Raw genomic sequence first — 20464 nt, forward strand, 5'->3', positions numbered from 1 at the left:
CCCCTCTGTTTCAGCCCCTCTGTTTCAGCCCCTCTGTTTCAGCCCCTCTGTTTCTCGCCCTCTGTTTCTCGCCCCCTGTTTCAGCCCCTCTGTTTCAGCCCCTCGGTTTCTCGCCCTCTGTTTCAACCCCTCTGTTTTAGCCCCTCTGTTTCAGCCCCACTGTTTCAGCCCCTCGGTTTCTCGCCCTCTGTTTCAACCCCTCTGTTTCTCGCCCTCTGTTTCAGCCCCTCTGTTTCAGCCCCTCTGTTTCAGCCCCTCTGTTTCAGCCCCTCGGTTTCTCGCCCTCTGTTTCTCGCCCTCTGTTTCAGCCCCTCTGTTTCAGCCCCTCTGTTTCAGCCCTCTGTTTCTCGCCCTCTGTTTCAGCCCCTCTGTTTCAGCCCCTCTGTTTCAGTCCCTCTGTTTCAGCCCCTCTGTTTCTCGCCCCCTGTTTCAGCCCCTTTGTTTCAGCCCCTCTGTTTCAGCCCCCTGTTTCTCGCCCTCTGTTTCAGCCCTTCTGTTTCAGCCCCTCTGTTTCAGCCCCTCTGTTTCTCGCCCTCTGTTTCAGCCACTCTGTTTCTCGCCTTCTGTTTCAGCCCCTCTGTTTCTCGCCCTCTGTTTCAGCCCCTCTGTTTCAGCCCCGCTGTTTCAGCTCCTCTGTTTCAGCCCCACTGTTTCTCGCCCTCTCTTTCAGCCCCTCTGTTTCTCGCCCTCTGTTTCAGCCCCTCTCTTTCTCGCCCTCTGTTTCAGCCCCTCTGTTTCTCGCCCTCTGTTTCAGCCCCTCTGTTTCTCGCCCTCAGTTTCTGCCCCTCTGTTTCAGCTCCTCTCTTTCAGCCCCTCTTTTTCTCACCCACTGTTTCATCCCCTCTGCTTCTCGCCCTCTGTTTCAGCCCCTCTGTTTCAGCCCCTCTGTTTCTCACCCTCTGTTTCAGCCCCTCTGTTTCAGCCCCTCTGTTTCAGCCCCTCTGTTTCAGCCCCTCTGTTTCTCGCCCTCTGTTTCAGCCCCTCGGTTTCTCGCCCTCTGTTTCAGCCCCTCTGTTTCTACTCCTCTGTTTCAGCCCCTCTGTTTCTCGCCCTCTTATTCAGCCCCTCTGTTTCTCGCCCTCTGTTTCAGCCGCTCTGTTTGAGCCCCTCTGTTTCAGGCCCTCTGTTTCTCGCCCTCTGTTTCAGCCCCTCTGTTTCTCGCCCTCTGTTTCAGCCCCTCTGTTTCTCGCCCTCTGTTTCAGCCCCTCTGTTTCAGCCACTCTGTTTCTCGCCCGCTGTTTCAGCCCCTCGGTTTCTCGCCCTCTGTTTCAGCCCCTCTGTTTCAGCCCCTCTGTTTCAGCCCCTCTGTTTCTCGCCCTCTGTTTCAGCCCCTCTGTTTCTCGCCCCCTGTTTCAGCCCCTCTGTTTCAGCCCCTCTGTTTCTCGCCCTCTGTTTCAGCCCCTCTGTTTCTCGCCCTCTGTTTCTCGCCCTCTGTTTCAGCCCCTCTGTTTCAGCCCCTCTGTTTCAGCCCCTCTGTTTCTCGTCCTCTGTTTCAGCCCCTCTGTTTCTCGCCCTCTGTTTCAGCCCCTCTGTTTCAGCCCTTCTGTTTCAGCGCCCTCTGTTTCAGCCCCTCTGTTTCTCGCCTTCAGTTTCTCGCCCTCTGTTTCTCGCCTTCTGTTTCAGCCTCTCTGTTTCAGCCCCTCTGTTTCAGCCCCTCGGTTTCTTGCCCTCTGTTTCAGCCCCTCTGTTTCTCGCCCTCTGTTTCAGCCCCTCTGTTTCAGCCCCTTGGTTTCTCGCCCTCTGTTTCAGCCCCTCTGTTTCAGCCCCTCTGTGTCAGCCCCTCTTTTTCAGCCCCCCTGTTTCTCGCCCCCTGTTTCTCGCCCCCTGTTTCTCACCCCCTGTTTCAGACCCTCTGTTTCAGCCCCTCTGTTTCTCGCCCCCTGTTTCAGCCAGTCTGTTTCAGCCCCTCTGTTTCTCGCCCTCTGTTTCAGCCCCTCTGTTTCTCGCCCTCTGTTTCTCGCCCTCTGTTTCAGCCCCTCTGTTTCAGCCCCTCTGTTTCAGCCCCTCTGTTTCTCGCCCTCTGTTTCAGCCCCTCTGTTTCATCCCCTCTGTTTCAGCCCCTCTGTTTCTAGCCCTCTGTTTCAGCCCCTCTATTTCAGCCCCTCTGTTTCAGCCCCTCTGTTTCAGCCCCTCTGTTTCAGCCCCTCTGTTTCTCGCCCTCTGTTTCTCGCCCCCTGTTTCAGCCCCTCTGTTTCAGCCCCTCGGTTTCACGCCCTCTGTTTCAACCCCTCTGTTTTAGCCCCTCTGTTTCAGCCCCACTGTTTCAGCCCCTCGGTTTCTCGCCCTCTGTTTCAACCCCTCTGTTTCTCGCCCTCTGTTTCAGCCCCTCTGTTTCAGCCCCTCTGTTTCAGCCCCTCTGTTTCAGCCCCTCGGTTTCTCGCCCTCTGTTTCAGCCCCTCTGTTTCAGCCCCTCTGTTTCAGCCCCTCTGTTTCTCGCCCTCTGTTTCAGCCCCTCTGTTTCTCGCCCCCTGTTTCAGCCCCTCTGTTTCTCGCCCTCTGTTTCTCGCCCTCTGTTTCAGCCCCTCTGTTTCAGCCCCTCTGTTTCAGCCCCTCGGTTTCTCGTCCTCTGTTTCAGCCCCTCTGTTTCTCGCCCTCTGTTTCAGCCCCTCTGTTTCAGCCCTTCTGTTTCAGCCCCTCTGTTTCAGCCCCTCTGTTTCTCGCCTTCAGTTTCTCGCCCTCTGTTTCTCGCCTTCTATTTCAGCCCCTCTGTTTCAGCCCCTCTGTTTCAGCCCCTCGGTTTCTTGCCCTCTGTTTCAGCCCCTCTGTTTCTCGCCCTCTGTTTCAGCCCCTCTGTTTCAGCCCCTCGGTTTCTCGCCCTCTGTTTCAGCCCCTCTGTTTCAGCCCCTCTGTTTCAGCCCCTCTGTTTCAGCCCCTCTGTTTCTCGCCCTCTGTTTCAGCCCCTCTGTTTCTCGCCCTCTGTTTCAGCCCCTCTGTTTCAGCCCCTCTGTGTCAGCCCCTCTTTTTCAGCCCCCCTGTTTCTCGCCCCCTGTTTCTCGCCCCCTGTTTCTCACCCCCTGTTTCAGACCCTCTGTTTCAGCCCCTCTGTTTCTCGCCCCCTGTTTCAGCCAGTCTGTTTCAGCCCCTCTGTTTCTCGCCCTCTGTTTCAGCCCCTCTGTTTCTCGCCCTCTGTTTCTCGCCCTCTGTTTCAGCCCCTCTGTTTCAGCCCCTCTGTTTCAGCCCCTCTGTTTCTCGCCCTCTGTTTCAGCCCCTCTGTTTCAGCCCCTCTGTTTCAGCCCCTCTGTTTCTAGCCCTCTGTTTCAGCCCCTCTATTTCAGCCCCTCTGTTTCAGCCCCTCTGTTTCAGCCCCTCTGTTTCAGCCCCTCTGTTTCTCGCCCTCTGTTTCTCGCCCCCTGTTTCAGCCCCTCTGTTTCAGCCCCTCGGTTTCTCGCCCTCTGTTTCAACCCCTCTGTTTTAGCCCCTCTGTTTCAGCCCCACTGTTTCAGCCCCTCGGTTTCTCGCCCTCTGTTTCAACCCCTCTGTTTCTCGCCCTCTGTTTCAGCCCCTCTGTTTCAGCCCCTCTGTTTCAGCCCCTCTGTTTCAGCCCCTCGGTTTCTCGCCCTCTGTTTCAGCCCCTCTGTTTCAGCCCCTCTGTTTCAGCCCCTCTGTTTCTCGCCCTCTGTTTCAGCCCCTCTGTTTCTCGCCCCCTGTTTCAGCCCCTCTGTTTCTCGCCCTCTGTTTCTCGCCCTCTGTTTCAGCCCCTCTGTTTCAGCCCCTCTGTTTCAGCCCCTCGGTTTCTCGTCCTCTGTTTCAGCCCCTCTGTTTCTCGCCCTCTGTTTCAGCCCCTCTGTTTCAGCCCTTCTGTTTCAGCCCCTCTGTTTCAGCCCCTCTGTTTCTCGCCTTCAGTTTCTCGCCCTCTGTTTCTCGCCTTCTGTTTCAGCCCCTCTGTTTCAGCCCCTCTGTTTCAGCCCCTCGGTTTCTTGCCCTCTGTTTCAGCCCCTCTGTTTCTCGCCCTCTGTTTCAGCCCCTCTGTTTCAGCCCCTCGGTTTCTCGCCCTCTGTTTCAGCCCCTCTGTTTCAGCCCCTCTGTTTCAGCCCCTCTGTTTCAGCCCCTCTGTTTCTCGCCCTCTGTTTCAGCCCCTCTGTTTCTCGCCCTCTGTTTCAGCCCCTCTGTTTCAGCCCCTCTGTGTCAGCCCCTCTTTTTCAGCCCCCCTGTTTCTCGCCCCCTGTTTCTCGCCCCCTGTTTCTCACCCCCTGTTTCAGACCCTCTGTTTCAGCCCCTCTGTTTCACGCCCCCTGTTTCAGCCAGTCTGTTTCAGCCCCTCTGTTTCTCGCCCTCTGTTTCAGCCCCTCTGTTTCTCGCCCTCTGTTTCTCGCCCTCTGTTTCAGCCCCTCTGTTTCAGCCCCTCTGTTTCAGCCCCACTGTTTCTCGCCCTCTGTTTCAGCCCCTCTGTTTCAGCCCCTCTGTTTCAGCCCCTCTGTTTCTAGCCCTCTGTTTCAGCCCCTCTATTTCAGCCCCTCTGTTTCAGCCCCTCTGTTTCAGCCCCTCTGTTTCAGCCCCTCTGTTTCTCGCCCTCTGTTTCTCGCCCCCTGTTTCAGCCCCTCTGTTTCAGCCCCTCGGTTTCTCGCCCTCTGTTTCAACCCCTCTGTTTTAGCCCCTCTGTTTCAGCCCCACTGTTTCAGCCCCTCGGTTTCTCGCCCTCTGTTTCAACCCCTCTGTTTCTCGCCCTCTGTTTCAGCCCCTCTGTTTCAGCCCCTCTGTTTCAGCCCCTCTGTTTCAGCCCCTCGGTTTCTCGCCCTCTGTTTCAGCCCCTCTGTTTCAGCGGCTCTGTTTCAGCCCCTCTGTTTCTCGCCCTCTGTTTCAGCCCCTCTGTTTCTCGCCCCCTGTTTCAGCCCCTCTGTTTCAGCCCCTCTGTTTCTCGCCCTCTGTTTCAGCCCCTCTGTTTCTCGCCCTCTGTTTCTCGCCCTCTGTTTCAGCCCCTCTGTTTCAGCCCCTCTGTTTCAGCCCCTCGGTTTCTCGTCCTCTGTTTCAGCCCCTCTGTTTCTCGCCCTCAGTTTCAGCCCCTCTGTTTCAGCCCTTCTGTTTCAGCCCCTCTGTTTCAGCCCCTCTGTTTCTCGCCTTCAGTTTCTCGCCCTCTGTTCCAGCCCCTCTGTTTCAGCCCCTCTGTTTCAGCCCCTCTGTTTCAGCCCCTCGGTTTCTTGCCCTCTGTTTCAGCCCCTCTTTTTCTCGCCCTCTGTTTCAGCCCCTCTGTTTCAGCCCCTCGGTTTCTCGCCCTCTGTTTCAGCCCCTCTGTTTCAGCCCCTCTGTTTCAGCCCTTCTGTTTCTCGCCCTCTGTTTCAGCACCTCGGTTTCTTGCCCTCTGTTTCAGCCCCTCTGTTTCTCGCCCTCTCTTTCAGCCCCTCTGTTTCAGCTCCTCTGTTTCAGCCCCTCTTTTTCTCACCGACTGTTTCAGCCCCTCTGCTTCTCGCCCTCTGTTTCAGCCCCTCAGTTTCAGCCCCTCTGTTTCTCACCCTCTGTTTCAGCCCCTCTGTTTCAGCCCCTCTGTTTCAGCCCCTCTGTTTCTCGCCCTCTGTTTCAGCCCCTCGGTTTCTTGCCCTCTGTTTCAGCCCCTCTGTTTCAGCTCCTCTGTTTCAGCCCCTCTGTTTCTCGCCCTCTTATTCAGCCCCTCTGTTTCTCGCCCTCTGTTTCAGCCGCTCTGTTTGAGCCCCTCTGTTTCAGCCCCTCTGTTTCTCGCCCTCTGTTTCAGCCCCTCTGTTTCAGCCCCTCTGTTTCTTGCCCTCTGTTTCAGCCCCTCTGTTTCTCGCCCTCTGTTTCAGCCCCTCTGTTTCTCGCCCTCTGTTTCAGCCCCTCTGTTTCAGCCCCTCTGATTCTCGCCCTCTGTTTCAGCCCCTCGGTTTCTTGCCCTCTGTTTCAGCCCCTCTGTTTCAGCCCCTCTGTTTCAGCCCCTCTGTTTCTCGCCCTCGGTTTCAGCCCCTCTGTTTCTCGACCTCTGTTTCAGCCCCTCTGTTTCAGACCCTCGGTTTCTCGCCCTCTGTTACAGCCCCACTGTTTCAGCCCTTCTGTTTCTCGCCCTCTGTTTCAGCCCCTCTGTTTCAGCCCCTCTGTTTCAGCCCCTCTGTTTCTCGCCCTCTGTTTCAGCCCCTCTGTTTCTCGCCCTCTGATTCTTGCCCTCTGTTTCAGCCCCTCTCTTTCAGCACCTCGGTTTCTCGCCCTCTGTTTCAGCCCCTCTGTTTCTTGCCCTCTGTTTCAGACCCTCTATTTCAGCCCTTCTGTTTCAGCCCCTCTGTTTCAGCCCCTCTGTTTCTCGCCCTCTGTTTCTCGCCCTCTGTTTCTCGCCTTCTGTTTCAGCCCCTCTGTTTCAGCCCCTCGGTTTCAGCCCCTCGGTTTCAGCCCCTCGGTTTCTCGCCCTCTGTTTCAGCCTTACTGTTTGTCGCCCTCTGTTTCATGCCCTCTGTTTCAGCCCCCTGTTTCTCGCCCTCTGTTTCAGCCCCTCTGTTTCAGCCCCTCTGTTTCAGCCCCTCGGTTTCTCGCCCTCTGTTTCTCGCCCACTGTTTCAGCCCCTCTGTTTCAGCCCCTCTGTTTCTCGCCCTCTGCTTCAGCCCCTCTGTTTCAGTCCCACTGTTTCAGCCCCTCTGTTTCTCGCCCTCTGTTTCAGCCCCTCTGTTTCAGCCCCTCTGTTTCTAGCCCTCTGTTTCAGCCCCTCTGTTTCAGCACCCTGTTTCAGCCCCTCTGTTTCTCGCCCTCTGTTTCAGCCCCTCTGTTTCAGTCCCTCTGTTTCAGCCCCTCTGATTCTCGCCCTCTGTTTCAGCCCCTCTGTTTCTCGCCCTCTGTTTCAGCCCCTCTGTTTCTCGCCCTATGTTTCAGCCCCTCTGTTTCAGTCCCTCTATTTCAGCACCTCTGTTTCTCGCCCTCTGTTTCAGCCCCTCTGTTTCAGCCCCTCTGTTTCTCGCCCTATGTTTCAGCCCCTCTGTTTCAGCCCCTCTGTTTCTCGCCCTCTGTTTCAGCACCTCGGTTTCTCGCCCTCTGTTTCAGCCCCTTTGTTTCAGCCCCTCTGTTTCAGCCCCTCTGTTTCAAGTCCTCTGTTTCAGCCCCTCTGTTTCAGCCCCCTGTTTCTCGCCCTCTGTTTCAGCCCCTCTGTTTCAGCCCCTCTGTTTCAGCTCCTCTGTTTCTCGCCCTCTGTTTTAGCCCCTCTGTTTCGCGCCATCTGTTTCAGCCCTTCTGTTTCCCGCCCTCTGTTTCTCGCCCTCTGTTTCAGCCCCTCTGTTTCTCGCCCTCTGTTTCAGCCCCTCTGTTTCAGCCCCTCTGATTCTCGCCCTCTGTTTCAGCCCCTCGGTTTCTTGCCCTCTGTTTCAGCCCCTCTGTTTCAGCCCCTCTGTTTCAGCCCCTCTGTTTCTCGCCCTCGGTTTCAGCCCCTCTGTTTCTCGACCTCTGTTTCAGCCCCTCTGTTTCAGACCCTCGGTTTCTCGCCCTCTGTTACAGCCCCACTGTTTCAGCCCTTCTGTTTCTCGCCCTCTGTTTCAGCCCCTCTGTTTCAGCCCCTCTGTTTCAGCCCCTCTGTTTCTCGCCCTCTGTTTCAGCCCCTCTGTTTCTCGCCCTCTGATTCTTGCCCTCTGTTTCAGCCCCTCTCTTTCAGCACCTCGGTTTCTCGCCCTCTGTTTCAGCCCCTCTGTTTCTTGCCCTCTGTTTCAGACCCTCTATTTCAGCCCTTCTGTTTCAGCCCCTCTGTTTCAGCCCCTCTGTTTCTCGCCCTCTGTTTCTCGCCCTCTGTTTCTCGCCTTCTGTTTCAGCCCCTCTGTTTCAGCCCCTCGGTTTCAGCCCCTCGGTTTCAGCCCCTCGGTTTCTCGCCCTCTGTTTCAGCCTTACTGTTTGTCGCCCTCTGTTTCATGCCCTCTGTTTCAGCCCCCTGTTTCTCGCCCTCTGTTTCAGCCCCTCTGTTTCAGCCCCTCTGTTTCAGCCCCTCGGTTTCTCGCCCTCTGTTTCTCGCCCACTGTTTCAGCCCCTCTGTTTCAGCCCCTCTGTTTCTCGCCCTCTGCTTCAGCCCCTCTGTTTCAGTCCCACTGTTTCAGCCCCTCTGTTTCTCGCCCTCTGTTTCAGCCCCTCTGTTTCAGCCCCTCTGTTTCTAGCCCTCTGTTTCAGCCCCTCTGTTTCAGCACCCTGTTTCAGCCCCTCTGTTTCTCGCCCTCTGTTTCAGCCCCTCTGTTTCAGTCCCTCTGTTTCAGCCCCTCTGATTCTCGCCCTCTGTTTCAGCCCCTCTGTTTCTCGCCCTCTGTTTCAGCCCCTCTGTTTCTCGCCCTATGTTTCAGCCCCTCTGTTTCAGTCCCTCTATTTCAGCACCTCTGTTTCTCGCCCTCTGTTTCAGCCCCTCTGTTTCAGCCCCTCTGTTTCTCGCCCTATGTTTCAGCCCCTCTGTTTCAGCCCCTCTGTTTCTCGCCCTCTGTTTCAGCACCTCGGTTTCTCGCCCTCTGTTTCAGCCCCTTTGTTTCAGCCCCTCTGTTTCAGCCCCTCTGTTTCAAGTCCTCTGTTTCAGCCCCTCTGTTTCAGCCCCCTGTTTCTCGCCCTCTGTTTCAGCCCCTCTGTTTCAGCCCCTCTGTTTCAGCTCCTCTGTTTCTCGCCCTCTGTTTTAGCCCCTCTGTTTCGCGCCATCTGTTTCAGCCCTTCTGTTTCCCGCCCTCTGTTTCTCGCCCTCTGTTTCAGCCCCTCTGTTTTTCGCCCTCTGTTTCAGCCCCTCTGTTTCAGCCCCTCTGTTTCAGCCCTCTGTTTCTCGCCCTCTGTTTCAGCCCCTCTGTTTCAGTCCCTCTGTTTCAGCCCCTCTGTTTCTCGCCCCCTGTTTCAGCCCCTTTGTTTCAGCCCCTCTGTTTCAGCCCCCTGTTTCTTGCCCTCTGTTTCAGCCCTTCTGTTTCAGCCCCTCTGTTTCAGCCCCTCTGTTTCTCGCCCTCTGTTTCAGCCACTCTGTTTCTCGCCTTCTGTTTCAGCCCCTCTGTTTCTCGCCCTCTGTTTCAGCCCCTCTGTTTCAGCCCCGCTGTTTCAGCTCCTCTGTTTCAGCCCCACTGTTTCTCGCCCTCTGTTTCAGCCCCTCTGTTTCTCGCCCTCTGTTTCAGCCCCTCTCTTTCTCGCCCTCTGTTTCAGCCCCTCTGTTTCTCGCCCTCTGTTTCAGCCCCTCTGTTTCTCGCCCTCAGTTTCTGCCCCTCTGTTTCAGCTCCTCTGTTTCAGCCCCTCTTTTTCTCACCCACTGTTTCAGCCCCTCTGCTTCTCGCCCTCTGTTTCAGCCCCTCTGTTTCAGCCCCTCTGTTTCTCACCCTCTGATTCAGCCCCTCTGTTTCAGCCCCTCTGTTTCTCGCCCTCTGTTTCAGCCCCTCTGTTTCAGCCCCTCTGTTTCAGCTCCTCTGTTTCTCGCCCTCAGTTTCAGCCCCTCTGTTTCGCGCCCTCTGTTTCAGCCCTTCTGTTTCCCGCCCTCTGTTTCTCGCCCTCTGTTTCAGCCCCTCTGTTTCTCGCCCTCTGTTTCAGCCCCTCTGTTTCAGCCCCTCTGTTACAGCCCTCTGTTTCTCACCCTCTGTTTCAGCCCCTCTGTTTCAGCCCCTCTGTTTCAGTCCCTCTGTTTCAGCCCCTCTGTTTCTCGCCCCCTGTTTCAGCCCCTTTGTTTCAGCCCCTCTGTTTCAGCCCCCTGTTTCTCGCCCTCTGTTTCAGCCCTTCCGTTTCAGCCCCTCTGTTTCAGCCCCTCTGTTTCTCGCCCTCTGTTTCAGCCACTCTGTTTCTCGCCTTCTGTTTCAGCCCCTCTGTTTCTCGCCCTCTGTTTCAGCCCCTCTGTTTCAGCCCCGCTGTTTCAGCTCCTCTGTTTCAGCCCCACTGTTTCTCGCCCTCTCTTTCAGCCCCTCTGTTTCTCGCTCTCTGTTTCAGCCCCTCTCTTTCTCGCCCTCTGTTTCAGCCCCTCTGCTTCTCGCCCTCTGTTTCAGCCCCTCTGTTTCAGCCCCTCTGTTTCTCAACCTCTGTTTCAGCCCCTCTGTTTCAGCCCCTCTGTTTCAGCACCTCTGTTTCTCGCCCTCTGTTTCAGCCCCTCGGTTTCTCGCCCTCTGTTTCAGCCCCTCTGTTTCTACTCCTCTGTTTCAGCCCCTCTGTTTCTCGCCCTCTTATTCTGCCCCTCTGTTTCTCGCCCTCTGTTTCAGCCGCTCTGTTTGAGCCCCTCTGTTTCAGCCCCTCTGTTTCTCGCCCTCTGTTTCAGCCCCTCGGTTTCTCGCCCTCTGTTTCAGCCCCTCTGTTTCAGCCCCTCTATTTCAGCCCCTCTGTTTCAACCCCTCTGTTTCAGCCGCTCTGTTTCTCGCCCTCTGTTTCAGCCCCTCTGTTTCTCGCCCTCTGTTTCAGCCCCTCTGTTTCAGCCACTCTGTTTCTCGCCCGCTGTTTCAGCCCCTCGGTTTCTCGCCCTCTGTTTCAGCCCCTCTGTTTCAGCCCCTCTGTTTCAGCCCCTCTGTTTCTCGCCTTCTGTTTCAGCCCCTCTGTTTCTCGCCCCCTGTTTCAGCCCCTCTGTTTCAGCCCCTCTGTTTCTCGCCCTCTGTTTCAGCCCCTCTGTTTCTCGCCCTCTGTTTCTCGCCCTCTGTTTCAGCCCCTCTGTTTCAGCCCCTCGGTTTCTCGTCCTCTGTTTCAGCCCCTCTGTTTCTCGCCCTCTGTTTCAGCCCCTCTGTTTCAGCCCTTCTGTTTCTCGCCCTCTGTTTCAGCCCCTCTGTTTCTCGCCTTCAGTTTCTCGCCCTCTGTTTCTCGCCTTCTGTTTCAGCCCCTCTGTTTCAGCCCCTCTGTTTCAGCCCCTCGGTTTCTTGCCCTCTGTTTCAGCCCCTCTGTTTCTCGCCCTCTGTTTCAGCCCCTCGGTTTCTCGCCCTCTGTTTCAGCCCCTCTGTTTCAGCCCCTCTGTTTCAGCCCTTCTGTTTCTCGCCCTCTGTTTCAGCCCCTCTGTTTCTCGCCCTCTGTTTCAGCCCCTCTGTTTCAGCCCCTCTGTGTCAGCCCCTCTTTTTCAGCCCCCCTGTTTCTCGCCCCCTGTTTCTCGCCCCCTGTTTCTCACCCCCTGTTTCAGACCCTCTGTTTCAGCCCCTCTGTTTCTCGCCCCCTGTTTCAGCCCCTCTGTTTCAGCCCCTCTGTTTCTCGCCCTCTGTTTCAGCCCCTCTGTTTCTCGCCCGCTGTTTCTCCCCCTCTGTTTCAGCCCCTCTGTTTCAGCCCCTCTGTTTCAGCCCCTCTGTTTCTCGCCCTCTGTTTCAGCCCCTCTGTTTCAGCCACTCTGTTTCAGTCCCTCTGTTTCTAGCCCTCTGTTTCAGCCCCTCTATTTCAGCCCCTCTGTTTCAGCCCCTCTGTTTCAGCCCCTCTGTTTCAGCCCCTCTGTTTCTCGCCCTCTGTTTCTCGCCCCCTGTTTCAGCCCCTCTGTTTCAGCCCCTCGGTTTCTCGCCCTCTGTTTCAACCCCTCTGTTTTAGCCCCTCTGTTTCAGCCCCACTGTTTCAGCCCCTCGGTTTCTCGCCCTCTGTTTCAACCCCTCTGTTTCTCGCCCTCTGTTTCAGCCCCTCTGTTTCAGCCCCTCTGTTTAAGCCCCTCTGTTCAGACCCTCGGTTTCTCGCCCTCTGTTTCAGCCCCTCTGTTTCAGCCCCTCTGTTTCAGCCCCTCGGTTTCTCGCCCTCTGTTTCAGCCCCTCTGTTTCAGCCCCTCTGTTTCAGCCGCTCTGTTTCTCGCCCTCTGTTTCAGCCCCTCTGTTTCTCGCCCCCTGTTTCAGCCCCTCTGTTTCAGCCCCTCTGTTTCTCGCCCTCTGTTTCAGCCCCTCTGTTTCTCGCCCTCTGTTTCTCGCCCTCTGTTTCAGCCCCTCTGTTTCAGCCCCTCTGTTTCAGCCCCTCTGTTTCTCGCCCTCTGTTTCAGCCCCTCTGTTTCAGCCCTTCTGTTTCAGCCCCTCTGTTTCAGCCCCTCTGTTTCTCGCCTTCAGTTTCTCGCCCTCTGTTTCAGCCACTCTGTTTCAGCCCCTCTGTTTCAGCCCCTCTGTTTCACCCCCTCTTTTTCTCACCCACTGTTTCAGCCCCTCTGCTTCTCGTCCTCTGTTTCAGCCCCTCTGTTTCAGCCCCTCTGTTTCTCACCCTCTGTTTCAGCCCCTCGGTTTCAGCCCCTCTGTTTCAGCCCCTCTGTTTCTCGCCCTCTGTTTCAGCCCCTCGGTTTCTCGCCCTCTGTTTCAGCCCCTCTGTTTCAGCCCCTCTGTTTCAGCCCTTCTGTTTCTCGCCCTCTGTTTCAGCACCTCGGTTTCTTGCCCTCTGTTTCAGCCCCTCTGTTTCTCGCCCTCTCTTTCAGCCCCTCTGTTTCAGCCCCCTGTTTCTCGCCCTCTGTTTCAGCCCTTCTGTTTCAGCCCCTCTGTTTCAGCCCCTCTGTTTCTCGCCCTCTGTTTCAGCCACTCTGTTTCTCGCCTTCTGTTTCAGCCCCTCTGTTTCTCGCCCTCTGTTTCTGCCCCTCTGTTTCAGCCCCGCTGTTTCAGCTCCTCTGTTTCAGCCCCACTGTTTCTCGCCCTCTCTTTCATCCCCTCTGTTTCTCGCCCTCTGTTTCAGCCCCTCTCTTTCTCGCCCTCTGTTTCAGCCCCTCTGTTTCTCGCCCTCTGTTTCAGCCCCTCTGTTTCTCGCCCTCAGTTTCTGCCCCTCTGTTTCAGCTCCTCTCTTTCAGCCCCTCTTTTTCTCACCCACTGTTTCATCCCCTCTGCTTCTCGCCCTCTGTTTCAGCCCCTCTGTTTCAGCCCCTCTGTTTCTCACCCTCTGTTTCAGCCCCTCTGTTTCAGCCCCTCTGTTTCAGCCCCTCTGTTTCAGCCCCTCTGTTTCTCGCCCTCTGTTTCAGCCCCTCGGTTTCTCGCCCTCTGTTTCAGCCCCTCTGTTTCTACTCCTCTGTTTCAGCCCCTCTGTTTCTCGCCCTCTGTTTCTCGCCCTCTGTTTCAGCCCCTCTGTTTCAGCCCCTCTGTTTCAGCCCCTCTGTTTCTCGCCCTCTGTTTCAGCCCCTCTGTTTCAGCCCCTCTGTTTCAGCCCCTCTGTTTCTAGCCCTCTGTTTCAGCCCCTCTATTTCAGCCCCTCTGTTTCAGCCCCTCTGTTTCAGCCCCTCTGTTTCAGCCCCTCTGTTTCAGCCCCTCTGTTTCTCGCCCTCTGTTTCTCGCCCTCTGTTTCAGCCCCTCTGTTTCGGCCCCTCTGTTTCAGCCCCTCTGTTTCTCGCCCTCTGTTTCAGCCCCTCTGTTTCAGCCCCTCTGTTTCAGCCCCTCTGTTTCTAGCCCTCTGTTTCAGCCCCTCTATTTCAGCCCCTCTGTTTCAGCCCCTCTGTTTCAGCCCCTCTGTTTCAGCCCCTCTGTTTCTCGCCCTCTGTTTCTCGCCCCCTGTTTCAGCCCCTCTGTTTCAGCCCCTCGGTTTCTCGCCCTCTGTTTCAACCCCTCTGTTTTAGCCCCTCTGTTTCAGCCCCACTGTTTCAGCCCCTCGGTTTCTCGCCCTCTGTTTCAACCCCTCTGTTTCTCGCCCTCTGTTTCAGCCCCTCTGTTTCAGCCCCTCTGTTTCAGCCCCTCTGTTTCAGCCCCTCGGTTTCTCGCCCTCTGTTTCTCGCCCTCTGTTTCAGCCCCTCTGTTTCAGCCCCTCTGTTTCAGCCCTCTGTTTCTCGCCCTCTGTTTCAGCCCCTCTGTTTCAGCCCCTCTGTTTCAGTCCCTCTGTTTCAGCCCCTCTGTTTCTCGCCCCCTGTTTCAGCCCCTTTGTTTCAGCCCCTCTGTTTCAGCCCCCTGTTTCTCGCCCTCTGTTTCAGCCCTTCTGTTTCAGCCCCTCTGTTTCAGCCCCTCTGTTTCTCGCCCTCTGTTTCAGCCACTCTGTTTCTCGCCTTCTGTTTCAGCCCCTCTGTTTCTCGCCCTCTGTTTCAGCCCCTCTGTTTCAGCCCCGCTGTTTCAGCTCCTCTGTTTCAGCCCCACTGTTTCTCGCCCTCTCTTTCAGCCCCTCTGTTTCTCGCCCTCTGTTTCAGCCCCTCTCTTTCTCGCCCTCTGTTTCAGCCCCTCTGTTTCTCGCCCTCTGTTTCAGCCCCTCTGTTTCTCGCCCTCAGTTTCTGCCCCTCTGTTTCAGCTCCTCTCTTTCAGCCCCTCTTTTTCTCACCCACTGTTTCATCCCCTCTGCTTCTCGCCCTCTGTTTCAGCCCCTCTGTTTCAGCCCCTCTGTTTCTCACCCTCTGTTTCAGCCCCTCTGTTTCAGCCCCTCTGTTTCAGCCCCTCTGTTTCAGCCCCTCTGTTTCTCGCCCTCTGTTTCAGCCCCTCGGTTTCTCGCCCTCTGTTTCAGCCCCTCTGTTTCTACTCCTCTGTTTCAGCCCCTCTGTTTCTCGCCCTCTTATTCAGCCCCTCTGTTTCTCGCCCTCTGTTTCAGCCGCTCTGTTTGAGCCCCTCTGTTTCAGGCCCTCTGTTTCTCGCCCTCTGTTTCAGCCCCTCTGTTTCTCGCCCTCTGTTTCAGCCCCTCTGTTTCTCGCCCTCTGTTTCAGCCCCTCTGTTTCAGCCACTCTGTTTCTCGCCCGCTGTTTCAGCCCCTCGGTTTCTCGCCCTCTGTTTCAGCCCCTCTGTTTCAGCCCCTCTGTTTCAGCCCCTCTGTTTCTCGCCCTCTGTTTCAGCCCCTCTGTTTCTCGCTCCCTGTTTCAGCACCTCTGTTTCAGCCCCTCTGTTTCTCGCCCTCTGTTTCAGCCCCTCTGTTTCTCGCCCTCTGTTTCTCGCCCTCTGTTTCAGCCCCTCTGTTTCAGCCCCTCTGTTTCAGCCCCTCTGTTTCTCGTCCTCTGTTTCAGCCCCTCTGTTTCTCGCCCTCTGTTTCAGCCCCTCTGTTTCAGCCCTTCTGTTTCAGCGCCCTCTGTTTCAGCCCCTCTGTTTCTCGCCTTCAGTTTCTCGCCCTCTGTTTCTCGCCTTCTGTTTCAGCCTCTCTGTTTCAGCCCCTCTGTTTCAGCCCCTCGGTTTCTTGCCCTCTGTTTCAGCCCCTCTGTTTCTCGCCCTCTGTTTCAGCCCCTCTGTTTCAGCCCCTTGGTTTCTCGCCCTCTGTTTCAGCCCCTCTGTTTCAGCCCCTCTGTGTCAGCCCCTCTTTTTCAGCCCCCCTGTTTCTCGCCCCCTGTTTCTCGCCCCCTGTTTCTCACCCCCTGTTTCAGACCCTCTGTTTCAGCCCCTCTGTTTCTCGCCCCCTGTTTCAGCCAGTCTGTTTCAGCCCCTCTGTTTCTCGCCCTCTGTTTCAGCCCCTCTGTTTCTCGCCCTCTGTTTCTCGCCCTCTGTTTCAGCCCCTCTGTTTCAGCCCCTCTGTTTCAGCCCCTCTGTTTCTCGCCCTCTGTTTCAGCCCCTCTGTTTCAGCCCCTCTGTTTCAGCCCCTCTGTTTCTAGCCCTCTGTTTCAGCCCCTCTATTTCAGCCCCTCTGTTTCAGCCCCTCTGTTTCAGCCCCTCTGTTTCAGCCCCTCTGTTTCTCGCCCTCTGTTTCTCGCCCCCTGTTTCAGCCCCTCTGTTTCAGCCCCTCGGTTTCTCGCCCTCTGTTTCAACCCCTCTGTTTTAGCCCCTCTGTTTCAGCCCCACTGTTTCAGCCCCTCGGTTTCTCGCCCTCTGTTTCAACCCCTCTGTTTCTCGCCCTCTGTTTCAGCCCCTCTGTTTCAGCCCCTCTGTTTCAGCCCCTCTGTTTCAGCCCCTCGGTTTCTCGCCCTCTGTTTCAGCCCCTCTGTTTCAGCCCCTCTGTTTCAGCCCCTCTGTTTCTCGCCCTCTGTTTCAGCCCCTCTGTTTCTCGCCCCCTGTTTCAGCCCCTCTGTTTCTCGCCCTCTGTTTCTCGCCCTCTGTTTCAGCCCCTCTGTTTCAGCCCCTCTGTTTCAGCCCCTCGGTTTCTCGTCCTCTGTTTCAGCCCCTCTGTTTCTCGCCCTCTGTTTCAGCCCCTCTGTTTCAGCCCTTCTGTTTCAGCCCCTCTGTTTCAGCCCCTCTGTTTCTCGCCTTCAGTTTCTCGCCCTCTGTTTCTCGCCTTCTGTTTCAGCCCCTCTGTTTCAGCCCCTCTGTTTCAGCCCCTCGGTTTCTTGCCCTCTGTTTCAGCCCCTCTGTTTCTCGCCCTCTGTTTCAGCCCCTCTGTTTCAGCCCCTCGGTTTCTCGCCCTCTGTTTCAGCCCCTCTGTTTCAGCCCCTCTGTTTCAGCCCCTCTGTTTCAGCCCCTCTGTTTCTCGCCCTCTGTTTCAGCCCCTCTGTTTCTCGCCCTCTGTTTCAGCCCCTCTGTTTCAGCCCCTCTGTGTCAGCCCCTCTTTTTCAGCCCCCCTGTTTCTCGCCCCCTGTTTCTCGCCCCCTGTTTCTCACCCCCTGTTTCAGACCCTCTGTTTCAGCCCCTCTGTTTCTCGCCCCCTGTTTCAGCCAGTCTGTTTCAGCCCCTCTGTTTCTCGCCCTCTGTTTCAGCCCCTCTGTTTCTCGCCCTCTGTTTCTCGCCCTCTGTTTCAGCCCCTCTGTTTCAGCCCCTCTGTTTCAGCCCCTCTGTTTCTCGCCCTCTGTTTCAGCCCCTCTGTTTCAGCCCCTCTGTTTCAGCCCCTCTGTTTCTAGCCCTCTGTTTCAGCCCCTCTATTTCAGCCCCTCTGTTTCAGCCCCTCTGTTTCAGCCCCTCTGTTTCAGCCCCTCTGTTTCTCGCCCTCTGTTTCTCGCCCCCTGTTTCAGCCCCTCTGTTTCAGCCCCTCGGTTTCTCGCCCTCTGTTTCAACCCCTCTGTTTTAGCCCCTCTGTTTCAGCCCCACTGTTTCAGCCCCTCGGTTTCTCGCCCTCTGTTTCAACCCCTCTGTTTCTCGCCCTCTGTTTCAGCCCCTCTGTTTCAGCCCCTCTGTTTCAGCCCCTCTGTTTCAGCCCCTCGGTTTCTCGCCCTCTGTTTCAGCCCCTCTGTTTCAGCCCCTCTGTTTCAGCCCCTCTGTTTCTCGCCCTCTGTTTCAGCCCCTCTGTTTCTCGCCCCCTGTTTCAGCCCCTCTGTTTCTCGCCCTCTGTTTCTCGCCCTCTGTTTCAGCCCCTCTGTTTCAGCCCCTCTGTTTCAGCCCCTCGGTTTCTCGTCCTCTGTTTCAGCCCCTCTGTTTCTCGCCCTCTGTTTCAGCCCCTCTGTTTCAGCCCTTCTGTTTCAGCCCCTCTGTTTCAGCCCCTCTGTTTCTCGCCTTCAGTTTCTCGCCCTCTGTTTCTCGCCTTCTGTTTCAGCCCCTCTGTTTCAGCCCCTCTGTTTCAGCCCCTCGGTTTCTTGCCCTCTGTTTCAGCCCCTCTGTTTCTCGCCCTCTGTTTCAGCCCCTCTGTTTCAGCCCCTCGGTTTCTCGCCCTCTGTTTCAGCCCCTCTGTTTCAGCCCCTCTGTTTCAGCCCCTCTGTTTCAGCCCCTCTGTTTCTCGCCCTCTGTTTCAGCCCCTCTGTTTCTCGCCCTCTGTTTCAGCCCCTCTGTTTCAGCCCCTCTGTGTCAGCCCCTCTTTTTCAGCCCCCCTGTTTCTCGCCCCCTGTTTCTCGCCCCCTGTTTCTCACCCCCTGTTTCAGACCCTCTGTTTCAGCCCCTCTGTTTCTCGCCCCCTGTTTCAGCCAGTCTGTTTCAGGCCCTCTGTTTCTCGCCCTCTGTTTCAGCCCCTCTGTTTCTCGCCCTCTGTTTCTCGCCCTCTGTTTCAGCCCCTCTGTTTCAGCCCCTCTGTTTCAGCCCCACTGTTTCTCGCCCTCTGTTTCAGCCCCTCTGTTTCAGCCCCTCTGTTTCAGCCCCTCTGTTTCTAGCCCTCTGTTTCAGCCCCTCTATTTCAGCCCCTCTGTTTCAGCCCCTCTGTTTCAGCCCCTCTGTTTCAGCCCCTCTGTTTCTCGCCCTCTGTTTCTCGCCCCCTGTTTCAGCCCCTCTGTTTCAGCCCCTCGGTTTCTCGCCCTCTGTTTCAACCCCTTGTTTTAGCCCCTCTGTTTCAGCCCCACTGTTTCAGCCCCTCGGTTTCTCGCCCTCTGTTTCAACCCCTCTGTTTCTCGCCCTCTGTTTCAGCCCCTCTGTTTCTCGCCTTCTGTTTCAGCCCCTCTGTTTCAGCCCCTCTGTTTCAGTCCCTCGGTTTCTTGCCCTCTGTTTCAGCCCCTCTGTTTCTCGCCCTCTGTTTCTCGCCCTCTGTTTCTCGCCCCCTGTTTCAGCCCCTCTGTTTCAGCCCCTCTGTTTCTCGCCCTCTGTTTCAGCCCCTCTGTTTCTCGCCCTCTGTTTCTCGCCCTCTGTTTCAGCCCCTCTGTTTCAGCCCCTCTGTTTCAGCCCCTCGGTTTCTCGTCCTCTGTTTCAGCCCCTCTGTTTCTCGCCCTCAGTTTCAGCCCCTCTGTTTCAGCCCTTCTGTTTCAGCCCCTCTGTTTCAGCCCCTCTGTTTCTCGCCTTCAGTTTCTCGCCCTCTGTTCCAGCCCCTCTGTTTCAGCCCCTCTGTTTCAGCCCCTCTGTTTCAGCCCCTCGGTTTCTTGCCCTCTGTTTCAGCCCCTCTTTTTCTCGCCCTCTGTTTCAGCCCCTCTGTTTCAGCCCCTCGGTTTCTCGCCCTCTGTTTCAGCCCCTCTGTTTCAGCCCCTCTGTTTCAGCCCTTCTGTTTCTCGCCCTCTGTTTCAGCACCTCGGTTTCTTGCCCTCTGTTTCAGCCCCTCTGTTTCTCGCCCTCTCTTTCAGCCCCTCTGTTTCAGCTCCTCTGTTTCAGCCCCTCTTTTTCTCACCGACTGTTTCAGCCCCTCTGCTTCTCGCCCTCTGTTTCAGCCCCTCAGTTTCAGCCCCTCTGTTTCTCACCCTCTGTTTCAGCCCCTCTGTTTCAGCCCCTCTGTTTCAGCCCCTCTGTTTCTCGCCCTCTGTTTCAGCCCCTCGGTTTCTTGCCCTCTGTTTCAGCCCCTCTGTTTCAGCTCCTCTGTTTCAGCCCCTCTGTTTCTCGCCCTCTTATTCAGCCCCTCTGTTTCTCGCCCTCTGTTTCAGCCGCTCTGTTTGAGCCCCTCTGTTTCAGCCCCTCTGTTTCTCGCCCTCTGTTTCAGCCCCTCTGTTTCAGCCCCTCTGTTTCTTGCCCTCTGTTTCAGCCCCTCTGTTTCTCGCCCTCTGTTTCAGCCCCTCTGTTTCTCGCCCTCTGTTTCAGCCCCTCTGTTTCAGCCCCTCTGATTCTCGCCCTCTGTTTCAGCCCCTCGGTTTCTTGCCCTCTGTTTCAGCCCCTCTGTTTCAGCCCCTCTGTTTCAGCCCCTCTGTTTCTCGCCCTCGGTTTCAGCCCCTCTGTTTCTCGACCTCTGTTTCAGCCCCTCTGTTTCAGACCCTCGGTTTCTCGCCCTCTGTTACAGCCCCACTGTTTCAGCCCTTCTGTTTCTCGCCCTCTGTTTCAGCCCCTCTGTTTCAGCCCCTCTGTTTCAGCCCCTCTGTTTCTCGCCCTCTGTTTCAGCCCCTCTGTTTCTCGCCCTCTGATTCTTGCCCTCTGTTTCAGCCCCTCTCTTTCAGCACCTCGGTTTCTCGCCCTCTGTTTCAGCCCCTCTGTTTCTTGCCCTCTGTTTCAGACCCTCTATTTCAGCCCTTCTGTTTCAGCCCCTCTGTTTCAGCCCCTCTGTTTCTCGCCCTCTGTTTCTCGCCCTCTGTTTCTCGCCTTCTGTTTCAGCCCCTCTGTTTCAGCCCCTCGGTTTCAGCCCCTCGGTTTCAGCCCCTCGGTTTCTCGCCCTCTGTTTCAGCCTTACTGTTTGTCGCCCTCTGTTTCAGCCCCTCTGTTTCAGCCCCCTGTTTCTCGCCCTCTGTTTCAGCCCCTCTGTTTCAGCCCCTCTGTTTCAGCCCCTCTGTTTCAGCCCCTCTGTTTCAGCCCCTCTGTTTCAAGTCCTCTGTTTCAGCCCCTCTGTTTCAGCCCCCTGTTTCTCGCCCTCTGTTTCAGCCCCTCTGTTTCAGCCCCTCTGTTTCAGCCCCTCTGTTTCAGCCCCTCGGTTTCTTGCCCTCTGTTTCAGCCCCTCTTTTTCTCGCCCTCTGTTTCAGCCCCTCTGTTTCAGCCCCTCGGTTTCTCGCCCTCTGTTTCAGCCCCTCTGTTTCAGCCCCTCTGTTTCAGCCCTTCTGTTTCTCGCCCTCTGTTTCAGCACCTCGGTTTCTTGCCCTCTGTTTCAGCCCCTCTGTTTCTCGCCCTCTCTTTCAGCCCCTCTGTTTCAGCTCCTCTGTTTCAGCCCCTCTTTTTCTCACCGACTGTTTCAGCCCCTCTGCTTCTCGCCCTCTGTTTCAGCCCCTCAGTTTCAGCCCCTCTGTTTCTCACCCTCTGTTTCAGCCCCTCTGTTTCAGCCCCTCTGTTTCAGCCCCTCTGTTTCTCGCCCTCTGTTTCAGCCCCTCGGTTTCTTGCCCTCTGTTTCAGCCCCTCTGTTTCAGCTCCTCTGTTTCAGCCCCTCTGTTTCTCGCCCTCTTATTCAGCCCCTCTGTTTCTCGCCCTCTGTTTCAGCCGCTCTGTTTGAGCCCCTCTGTTTCAGCCCCTCTGTTTCTCGCCCTCTGTTTCAGCCCCTCTGTTTCAGCCCCTCTGTTTCTTGCCCTCTGTTTCAGCCCCTCTGTTTCTCGCCCTCTGTTTCAGCCCCTCTGTTTCTCGCCCTCTGTTTCAGCCCCTCTGTTTCA

This window comes from Chiloscyllium punctatum, chromosome 32 (genome assembly GCF_047496795.1).
Source record: "Chiloscyllium punctatum isolate Juve2018m chromosome 32, sChiPun1.3, whole genome shotgun sequence".
NCBI lineage: Eukaryota > Metazoa > Chordata > Chondrichthyes > Orectolobiformes > Hemiscylliidae > Chiloscyllium > Chiloscyllium punctatum.